This window comes from Aquila chrysaetos, chromosome 4 (genome assembly GCF_900496995.4).
Source record: "Aquila chrysaetos chrysaetos chromosome 4, bAquChr1.4, whole genome shotgun sequence".
In the NCBI taxonomy this organism is placed as follows: Eukaryota; Metazoa; Chordata; class Aves; order Accipitriformes; family Accipitridae; genus Aquila; species Aquila chrysaetos.
The window spans coordinates 41,728,875-41,740,224 of NC_044007.1; positions in this window are offsets into that span (position 1 = coordinate 41,728,875).

Here is an 11,350-nt window from a genome sequence, read left to right on the forward strand (position 1 = left end):
AACAGGCTGTTTCATCACGTGAGCTGCCTGCGCAATTATAACCTTAGATAAGCTAAACGGAGATTTTGTTGCAATGTATATTTTCCAATCCTAAGTTTCTTGATCCTCTCCAGTTGCCAGCATCTTTGGTGAGCACCACAGGTGTGTGTAGGATTGGGGTAACAGCCACAGCAGTGCTGAATGCAGAGGAACAACCTCTCTCCGGCTGTTCAGAAGGCTCCTGTTTCTATATCCAATGATCAGCCAGGCCTGGCACCTTCCTGCGTGCCAGCGCCTGCACCATTGGCTACCGAGTCATGCAACTACAGATCATTAAATACATATGAAGTGCAATTTTGGGCTTAGGGTATGAGTTCACAAAAATCCTGTGTTAGGTGCCTTAGGTGCCAGGAAGGAGGGAGAGAATCCAGCTCAGGTTTAATAATGACAGATCATTACTGCTTTTGAAGTGCTAAATCTTCTGTGTAGCCAAAAGTGATTTTTAACATAAGTGCAGTGAAAGGTTTAAAACTTTATATGCTCAGACCAAGTGTGTAACTCTTCATCCTGCAGTGAGCTCAGTGCAGTGAAGCCCTGTACCTGCCCTGGGGAATCAAGAGCATGGTAGTGTCCATACAGCATGGGATTGCAGGTGTGTGATTGACAGTTGTCCAGGTGGTGCAATTCTGCTGGGTGCTGGTGCTGACAACTGAAGGGCAATGGGTATTTTTGGTTTGACGTTGAATGCCCCTCTCATTGCGAAGACCTTTCCTTTCTCCAGAAAGCTAGGTTGTTATTTGCTATTTCCTACCTTACTTTATCTCTTGTCGTGGTCTTTCGAGACAGCCTGCTATCAAGGTAGCAGCCTTTGTCAGTGGATGTCAGACCTGCACTGTCAATGCACACTTCTGATTTTACCCGCAAGACTGTAATGGGCGTTCATTTTCTTTATGATGATGTCCTAGCCCAAACACTTGGCTCCATATAATCTATTACTTGTTGGGCATACTGTGTGTGTGCTATTACCGATACGCAATCTAAGAACAAGCAAAGTCCAGGTTACAGGCAGTAGCTTTGGCACCATGTGCAGTTGGGGGACATCCACCTTGGTAACAAAAGTGAATCTTATCATCCTCATCTCCAAATGTATCATGAAACACAATTTCAATAAAGATTTTGAAGAACAGTATGAGGCTGTTGCTTCTTTCTTAAGAACAGTTTTTGGCCAGGGAAAGATTAACCTTGTTGTACTGAAAATCTTTCCCAAAATTACTGTTCATTTAAATATAGGAACAAAAAATAGTAAAACAGAAAGATAAATGCTGGAAAATGGCTATGTCTAATCTGTGCAACCAGTGCAGTTTGGCACGTCTCAGGGTCCTCATCCTTTAAACACACAGACCAAAGGCAATTCCAGCTACTGTTTTAGTCTTGTTTCCTTCCCGTGAAAATGAAAGCTTGGAAGGGGATGGCACATGTCTCAGTCGCTCTGTGACGTGAACTGAGGTCCTGGGACAAGGGAGATACTTTTGTGCCCCAGAGTTTGGAGGGGGGCAGCAGAAGGGCCTGGCCCTATGTTTCTAAGAACTCCACCGAGACTGGGGAGCTCTAAGGAGTCAGAGGTGAATTGCCCAAACAAATGGCTCTTGATTAGTTCCTGAGATATTTGCAAAAAGATTATCTATTGTTTGAGGGAGGTGGAACAAACGGCCAAGTTATCAGATTTTGCTTGTTGAAATTAGAATACCCATGGGCAATAGTGTGGTAATTTCCCATTGTCAATATACTGTTTGTATTGTTTTTACTAGTCTTGTGCCAACTTTCAAAGAATAATAGAAACCACCTACTGATGGGTATCAGTCTCAGCTGTTGCAAAAATCTTAATAAAATAATAGATGGTTGTTACCCAAAACCTCACATTTCTCCTTTGAAGCTGGAAACAAGTTATGCTTTTGTTTGTTAGGAAACTCTCCACCCATTCAACAATGAGACGTTATCAATGGTCACTTAAAACATGTACAAACTGTGCAAGATAGCACCCTGTCAGCACTGGAAACAGAATAATTGTATTAAAGTGGTTCTGTACCTGCGGTAGTTATGAGGGAGTTAATGGATCCTGCTCTAAGCCAGGTGCAAGGAGCGTCCTGACGTATTGTTCGTATTTCTGGAACAAACCTGCCCCAAACCAGCTTAAGTAACTGCGCTGCATTGCGCTGAGCTGTGCCGATATACCTCTAGACTTTGTAAACAAGAATTTTTGGAGTTTGCATATAAAAACAAGAATGTCAGCTTAAAAGCCTGTTATACAGAAGAAATTACATTACAGGAGCTTTACTCCAGTAAGGTACTTAACATTAGAAACTGCTGGAATTAAAATTGCCTGGGCCACTTTGTTTCTGACTCCCTGTTCATATATTTTTGATCCTGTCTTTTAAGGGCAATGTAACATATTATTTTCATTGTCCCCTTTTCAGCCCACTGGGTGGATGGTGCTCAGTGAGTGTATAATTTTCCACTGTTCAGTTGGCAGTTTCATGCCTGATTTCCTGTCTGCTATCCAAACTCCACTCTGAAGATGGAAATACTAATGTTGTCACCGTCTTTTCTAAGTAACACTCTAGTGTCCGAGTGCTGAGCAAACAATCACTCATTTATTTTCTGTCATGATTCTCAGGATACAGACAGGGAATTCAGGCACTTAAGTTGAATGTGCTCTTAATGCATTTTTCTGAGCTCTTATGTCTCATGTTTGTGAGAATACAGAAGATTTTTTGTTAAATCACCACCTTCCTGACTTCACTTACGGTTGCATGCGCCCAACACTTCTGCAAATTAGACTCTAGGGCCTCTGTGGGGCAATTGGAAAATGAGGAAAACACAGGAACCGCTTGTGGAGAGGACTTGTTTGTTGCCACAGGAGAGCTCTGCGGCAGAGGTGGGAACAGCATCCAACTCTGCTGGGCTGAGGGCGTGAGCAGCAAGATGTTCCTCTCTCCTCCTCATTCATTAGACACCTTCCAACCTTTAGAACAGATGAAGCAGAGGCCCTGCAGACAACAGGCGCCTTCATGCACGACCTTGAGTCAGTCCTAGGAGAGAGGAGACAGGAAAGAGAGCTGGGGAAGGGCTGGATTTGAGCTCTACATGGGCAGGTGGGAAGGGTGACTGTGCTCTTCCTGTGCCTAATCCACAAGTGGGACTTTGCTGGAAAAGATTTAAATAGACTGAAGAGCTCTTTCCTACCTCTGATGTACATGTTTCAATGTTTAAAAATCTGTATTCTTTGTTTTCATGTTGTAAAGAGTAGAAACAGAAGTTAGGCATAGTAGAAATAAGGCGTATATTTCACAGTAACAGTAATTTTTACTGTTTAACTGCTTCCCAAGGATTCAATGTTTTTTCCTTTCTCCCAGTGTCTCTAAATCAACATTTTATACATTCATGTTAGATACAGTCTGGTTCAGGCCAAGGTTACGGGCTCCAATTTAAATGAAATTCTGTGGTCTAGACAAAGCATGAAGCCAGACTAGAAGACTACAGACAGATCCGTCTGCCCTCAAAATATGTAAATAAAATAGCCTGGTCAAGCATACCTCTGTGTTCTGCCTTTCCTGGGTCGCAGTGATACACTGGAGTCAGCTGAAAGTTAAAATGCAGCAGGAATTTAGATGGGCTTGAGTGCCACTGCCCAAGAAGCACCACAGAGATCATTAGGCCAACAGCACGCTCGAGGAGGACACCCCAGCCACCTCTCCTTCGCACTTTGCGAACACAGGGCACAAGTGCTTGCAGCAAGCGCGGCATGAGGAAACATGAGCTCTGATGCCTCAGTGGGAGCCTGGCACTTTGTCTTAAAACACCGCCGAGGATGAATTTGAGCAGACACTGGCCTCTGGGCTGGGGTGGTGGGACAGAGGTGGGTGCTACTCTTGCGCTGCTCTGGCTACTTGGTCTCTAACCTCTGGCAGAAGAGGCTAAGGAGAGCTGGGGCCAACAGCAACGTCAACCGCTTCAGGAAGGCTCACCAGTGGCATCTGTTGGAGAATTTTTACGGTACCCCTCAAGACAAATTAAACACACATTTGCACTTAAATGTAAAAGAAAATTTTAATGAACAATGCATTGGGCAGAGTCCCACTGCAATACACAGTTCTACACGGAATCTGAAAAGATGCATCACAAGCAGATTCCTTATATACACTTGCACCAGCACCAATCCCGAGAGCGGTTGCATGGGGCACCTCGGCCCCACCATGGGTCCATCCCCCAGCCCAGCTCCGCTGCCCAGTGGTGGCCCCTGAGCTTGGGCCCCTGAGCGCTCCCATTCCAGGATGGCTACAAGACAATGCTGGGGCTGTTTCTTATCTCATCAGCAAGGGAAACTTCACCCCCTTGCAAGAGTCTGTTCTGTCTCTGGCATTCCTGCTTCCAGCCAGTTTAACCCCTTCTCGCAGCTCAGCCTCCTTGCCCTCCATGCCAGATCATTCCTCGATCACAAATTACCACAGCTTAGCAGTTATAATTAGAATTTCCCTTTCACGTCTGTCACCACTGGAAGTCTTTAGACCAACCTGAAAATTCTGGGGGAGACTGTTGTGGGAACTTGCATTGCCATGAGCGATCAGAAGGCGACTCATCCAAAGGCATGTATTGGCATTGGCACAGCGCCCTTGCTTCTCTGGGGAGCTGTCTCTGCACTGACTCAGCAAGTCAAATGCTTTCCATAGCTCAGGAGTGGTTTTTTTTGGAAGTGTGCCACCGCATTTCTGACTACACCAAACCTGTTTAACTTATGAGATCAGTCTTCAACCATATGGCTACTGGAGCACCAATGTTTGTCAATTTCTTAAGAAAAGCAATAATTTGTTCCCATTTGTAAACTTTCCAGCTGTTTCAATGCTTCTGTCTCTTACCTTGTGTTTTGTTTTTATATTCCTCAGCTCCTGTTCTCTGCAACACCTACCTGTCGTTCCTCATCCATCAGTTTTTTCTTCCTACTTTACCATGTTCTTTTTGTGTATTTTTTTTTTTCATTTTTGTCTTTCTACTTGTCGTTTAAGTCTTTTCATCTGCCAAACTGAGACATAAGAGGTAGATCTCTGGTCTTTGCCTATTTAAGTTAAAAAATAATTTGAAAACATATCGAAAGAAATGGGTAAAATGCGATATTACAGCAATACTGGTAGTGGAAAATCAGAATTACTTGTTAAACATCAGCACAGATAGTTTTTCAAATTAGCCATCTGCATTCAGTTGCAATTTAATTTTCTCAGGCCAGAAGGCTGATTCACATGTAAAGCTAGCAGGCTGTGCTTTGGACAGCTTGTTTATGTAGTCCCATATTCATCTCTTTTTAATCTAATCTGGACAGTTGAGCAGCCTCACACTTTCAAGTTGCTTATTTTTCCTTTCTTCTGCACAATGAAGACATCGTTCACTGCCACAGTTCCCTTTAGCCAAAAAAAAACCCCCAAAGTTTTGGCTGCATAGAAATATGATCATGAATAGGAATATATCATGGGAAAGGATTGAAGCTATGACTGGCAGATTTCTGCTGCAGTACAGAAAGGCACTCACTCTCTAATTCTGTACTTGTATCCTCCAATAAATACTGTAATATAAAAAGCAGCACATAGAGATGGGGAAAATATAATATTCAAATAATTTTAGTAGTAGAAGAACACATGTATTTTCCCTTGGAAGGGTAAAATGTGGCTCAGTCGCACAGCTGTGTGCCCCACACTTCATCTAGTTCTTTGCATTTTGCACAGGCCAATGAAGCTCAGATCTACATTAAAAGACACATTTATGTACAACTCTTCTAGGCAAAATTTCCCATACCTAGGCAATAGGCTAGCAGCAATCCACCAAGGATGCTCTCAGAGAATGAGCCCTGTGTTCCTATGTAGATCCAAAGGAAAACTGATAGAGGGTCCTGAAACAAAAGAGCAACTGTCAGAGGAAAGCTGTGATGATAACTTCTCTCTGCCTACCAGGCAGCCCCCAGCGTTTCCAGGCTGAGGATCCTTTCCAGCTGGCATTGTTAATCCAGCTTCCCCTTTTCCCCCAAACCTCTGAAAGACTTCTCCAATCCCAAAGTGGCCACAATCACCACTGAAATCACCATTGCCTTCCATACTGCAGTGATGGAGGATGCCACCGCACAGGGTGATTGCTTCAGGAGCGAAAGGAGCGCGTAGCCAACCTCTCAGCAACCTGATGCGAGGTTTGCTCAACTGGCACAAACCCAAGCTGCAGGACCGGAGGGATACCAGCACCTGCACAGAGAAGACAGAAATAGCTGTAAACAACAAAGTGGTTCTGAAGATGTGTCCTAGTTTCAGCTGGGATAGAGTTAACTGTCTTCCTAGTAGCTGGTACAGTGCTATGTTTTGAGTTCAGTAGGAGAAGAATGTTGATAACACACTGATGTTTTCAGTTCTTGCTAAGTAGTGTTTAGACTAATGTCAAGGATTTTTCAGCTTCTCATGCCCAGCCAGCAAGAAGACTGGAGGGGCACAAGGAGTTGGCACAGGACACAGCCAGGGCAGCTGACCCAAAGTGGCCAACGGGGTATTCCATACCATGGGACGTCACATCTAGTATAGGAACTGGGGGGGGGGGGGGGGGGGATCGCCATTCGGGGACTAGCTGGGTGCCGGTCGGTGGGTGGTGAGCAATTGCACTGCGCATCATTTGTACATTCCAATCCTTTCATTATTGCTGTTGTCATTTTATTAGTGTTATCATTATCATTATTAGTTTCTTCTTTTCTGTTCTATTAAACTGTTCTTATCTCAACCCGTGGGTTTTGCTTCTTTTTCCCGATTTTCTCCCCCATCCCACTGGGTGGGGGGGGAGTGAGTGAGCGGCTGCATGGTGCTTAGTTGCTGGCTGGGGTTAAACCATGACAAGATGCCATCCTTCTCACAGAATAAGTACTGGTGTCACTGGTTATTTTTAATATTTTCTTACATGCCCACCCAGTCCTTTACAAACTGCCCAGCCAGTCTCTGCCTTCTCTTATTATGTCACCAAAGCCTTGCAGCTATCTTCCAGTCTGTTAAAGCTAAAACCAGATTGATTTCATCTAGATGGCTGCCTTGGAGGGGAGAACAGCAAAACAATCCTTCTCTCTTACTGTCCTTCGGTCTCCATTTCAGGTGTCTGCTAAACCAACAGCCAAGGTATCTGTGAAAGGGTTTGCTTCTTTCTTGTTGGTGGTTGGTCTTTGCTGATTCAGAGCTTTTCTTTTGACTTGGTTGGCCAGCTTTTTATCTGTTTCCTCACAATTGTGAGACTTAGATGTCCAGCAAGACACAAGCAATAGCATCTTACTTGGATACGTAAGTAAAAGGGGGGAAGGTCTTACGTATGTTTGTAGAAATAAAGTTGGGCATACATATTTTAGCATTGTAGTTTGGATCAGGAGTGCAAAGCAAACCTTCCAGATGTACCCCTCTTAACAACGCTTTGGTTTGCATTTGTTGAGGCAGGCTTGGACTTCACAAAGTGCATTTTTTTATTTTAGGTGAAAGTAAACCTTTGCAATACAGGAGGACATCTAGTCTGTTCTGCTGGTGAGTATTCAGTCCATTGGGCCAGAGAGCTAGTGTGAAGACAGAAGAAAAAAAAAAAAATGGATAGAGTAGACATCAGCTCTTCAGCACCATTTCACTCTACATATCCACTCCTATTGTCTCACACCACTTGCTACTGCTGACATAAATTTGAATTTATAGGGACCTTCCAACATCTCAATCTCTGTGGCTTCTAAATGGAGATGTAAAGTGAGTTGTGAGTATGATGAAGTAGGGGACATGAATTAAGAGCTACACTTAATGGATGGCTAACTCAGGCAGATGAATCCATGCAATAATCTGCAAAAGAGCAACTAATAAGCTACAATGGTATGTGGGAGACAGGACGGTGCACTTTTTTAAAAAAAAGAAAAAAAAAAAAGAAAGAAAAAGCAGCAGCATAAGGAAAGCAAAGCAAGGCAGAAGGTGCTGTTACATTCCCTGCTCCATCTGCTGGGGCAGCCCAGAATAGCTTGTCGCGTTCATCCAGACAATTGTACTGCAGTAATCTTCTACTGGCTTGTTACCTAACTTATTTTCTCCATATAATTATTTGGTAGTAGTGAGCTGCATAAGTTTTGTAATCACATCTCAGCTTTGATTTCTCCCTGGTCAGTGTTTTGAGTGCCTGCAATTAGGCTTTTAGGTGTAACAGGATAATATAGAAGCTGCCATTTTGTTATTAAATGATATGGTTCAACTCCAGAATTAAAAAAAAAATAAATTGCTTTAAGAAGATGCAGTTTGATGCACTGACTGAGTGGTAATAACTCCTCATGGTTTATTTTATATCCAATTCCTTTCCCTGCTTGGGTTCCCATCTCAGTTCTCTTTTGTCTCTGCTTTCGTAATTGTTCCCTTTCTTTACAGTACCTAGAATAAACTAACTTACTTACATTTTAATATTCTCAATTGTTACCAGCAACCATAGGTTTAGTAGTTCCCTCTTCTACAGTTTTAAGGAAATCTGTCATGCCAGAATGCAACATATTATTAAAATAATCTCATTCAAATGAAAGAATGGTATTTGTTAATGAGATTTAGTGTATAATGCTTGATATTAAAGGGTAGATAGTGGCAAGTTCCAGGTTTTGATGGAAAGGTTACTAAATTTTGAATGGGCATTCCAAAAGAATAAAGGAAATCCTGGAGAGAAAATGAACTGATATGGTGTAAGCAAGCAAAGTTCATTATTTGATATATGAGGACATTCAGAGGATATTCTGAGATAAATATGTAAATATTAACTTGGTCATTAGAGGAAACATCTGTACATACTATTATTTAAATGCTATGGGGCAATTGTCCTGAAGCAGGATGCAAATAAACCCAGTTCCCAAGCCTGTCCAACTTTATAAACCACCAATGTTGATTATCCTAATGCAAATACAAGGCATTGTATATGCAGAGTGCTTCATAATGAAAAAAAAATGACAGGGTCAAAGATATGACAAAGATATCATATTACAGAAGAGTTGTATCTCTACCATACTACAATCAAACAATCTACAGAAAAATAAATAATAATTTAAAAAAAGCTTAAAACCCAGTTTTCTTGAGCCCCTTTTCCCTTCAAGGCTTTACCCCATGATATTCTACCAAGCAGATCCCCGAAGAGGCCAAAGTCTGGTCTCCTGAAGTCCAGGGTAGCGAGCTTGCTGTGCGCCATCCTCACTGCCCTGAAGATCTTGAACTCCCATATTTCATGGTCGCTGCAGCCAAGGCAGCCCTTGAGCTTCACGTTCCCCACAAGCCCCTCCTTGTTGGTGAGAGCAAGGTCCAGCATAGCACCTCTCCTCTTTGGCTTCTCCATCACTTGGAGAAGGAAATTGTCATCAACACATTCCAGGAACCTGCTGGATTGCTTGTGCCCTACTGTGTTGTCCCTCCAACAGTAGTAGTATGATAGCTTTCATAAAAGCCATACTTGTATGTAAATACAAAGAAAAATATGTAGGCATGTAGAATAAATACCATTTTTGTTTTATAGAAACAAGGAACAAATACTGACTAGCACAGTTCAATGACTGCTGTAGAACACACAAGTGCCATTCAAAGAGGTTTACCAGTAGGTGGTGACATACAATTATTTCTGGCTGCAAAAGGTTCTGAGCTACAAGCAGCTACGCTGTGCGACTTTCTGTTTTGGCTTTCCTTTAATATTGCTCCATGTTTCTGAGGTATCTTATACATGTTTCACAGCTGCAGAAATGTTTCATAGCTGCAATTGCGTCTCCTGGCTGTAGCACATCAGACTGCTCCGTCTCCGTGAACTGCAGGGCTGCCTTTGCACTGCTGAGCTGGTTTTTTTGTGCGGTTTCAGTGGTTTTCATCTGTTAATGAAAGATATTAACACAGTTCTTGCAACACATGCAAAAGAAAATAGTCAATCATTTCTTTATAGGGTGTACCTCTTATTTACTTCCAGAGAATAAACAGGTTTTATAGTTAGCTGTGTGCAAATTTGCTATTTACTGCCAAATGTAATCAGCAGCCTCTCGTAACTCCATCACACCCTTCTGTGCACCAGTGCTCCTGACTTATGAAGCCATCAGTAACCCTGGAAAAAAATGATTCACCTCAGCTTGGCCTATCTATTATTGTCTATTTAAATACCATGCGTGGGTCATGACTGATGAAAGCCATATAGCTATAACATATGAGATGAAGCTGGGGTTTGGATGGTCCGCGAGTTGTTTCCAAGCAGCTGTACAAAGCAAGCCAGAAGGCTTCTCTTACGTTTCAGGCATTGCTGCAGAAGTGAGCTGGGCCTGTTTGCTTTACGGGAACGGCTGGAGCAGAGGTGATAGATAAGAGCGCTGCTGGCAGCCGCTGCCCACAGCCAGTGGGCATATCGAGGTGAAAAGTGTCTCGGTGCCCTTTTGGGTAAAGTGGTGCAATGTAACAACCATGCATCAGTCTCGACACAAGTCCTGGCCCTGAAGACACAAGCAGAGCCGCATGTCTGCTGACCCTGCAGCCGGTGCGGGCAGCCAGCCTGAGGTGGAAGCGAGTGCTAAACACATCATACCGGGTAAAATGTCAGCACGCTGGTTCGTCTGCATCCGCGTTCTCCCGAGTTGCTCTTTTTGGACTGGTTCTAGCTCAGTATGCACTAGGGCTTAACCAAAAGGTCAAATGACAAGTGTTAAAAGGTTTTGCATTTTCTAACTACCATCCAATGCATTGCTGAGTTTCTCCAGTGTTCTTAAAGGATGAACACCCGTATTCAAACCTGCAATGACAAAGGCTTATACATTCAAAGATACATGGTGCTTTATTCCTGCTGGTGTCATTGGCCTGAGATGAGTCTTGAGCCCAAGTCATGGCAGTTCTTTGCACTAATATTCTTACCTTTTATGCCAAGAGTCTGCTTCAAAAAGCCAAGGCAAAATGAGTCAGTATGTTTTTTTTGACTGCATCCATAACTCCTATGGGTGTCTCTTTTGGGCTGGGGCAAGAGAGCCAACCTCACACACAACACACAATGTGCTGCAGAAAATGTAGTATCTGTCAATCAGTGGGGCAACACGGTGCCTTCAAGCCCTGCTGTACAGATTGGTGGCAACTGCCTGATCTTCGGCAGTGGGAAATGGGACCCAGTGTCCAGCCAGATGCCTTGTCTCTGTCTGAAACTGAAGAACGCTGAAATACCATATCCAGAATGTCAGGGCACTCTACTGGTGCTGCTGAAAAAATCAGGAAAGCCTAATGCCCACTGATATGAATGAAAGGAGATTCACACTTCTCATCTGCTGAATTTGGGGGGGTATCTGTGTCAGACAGCGCTC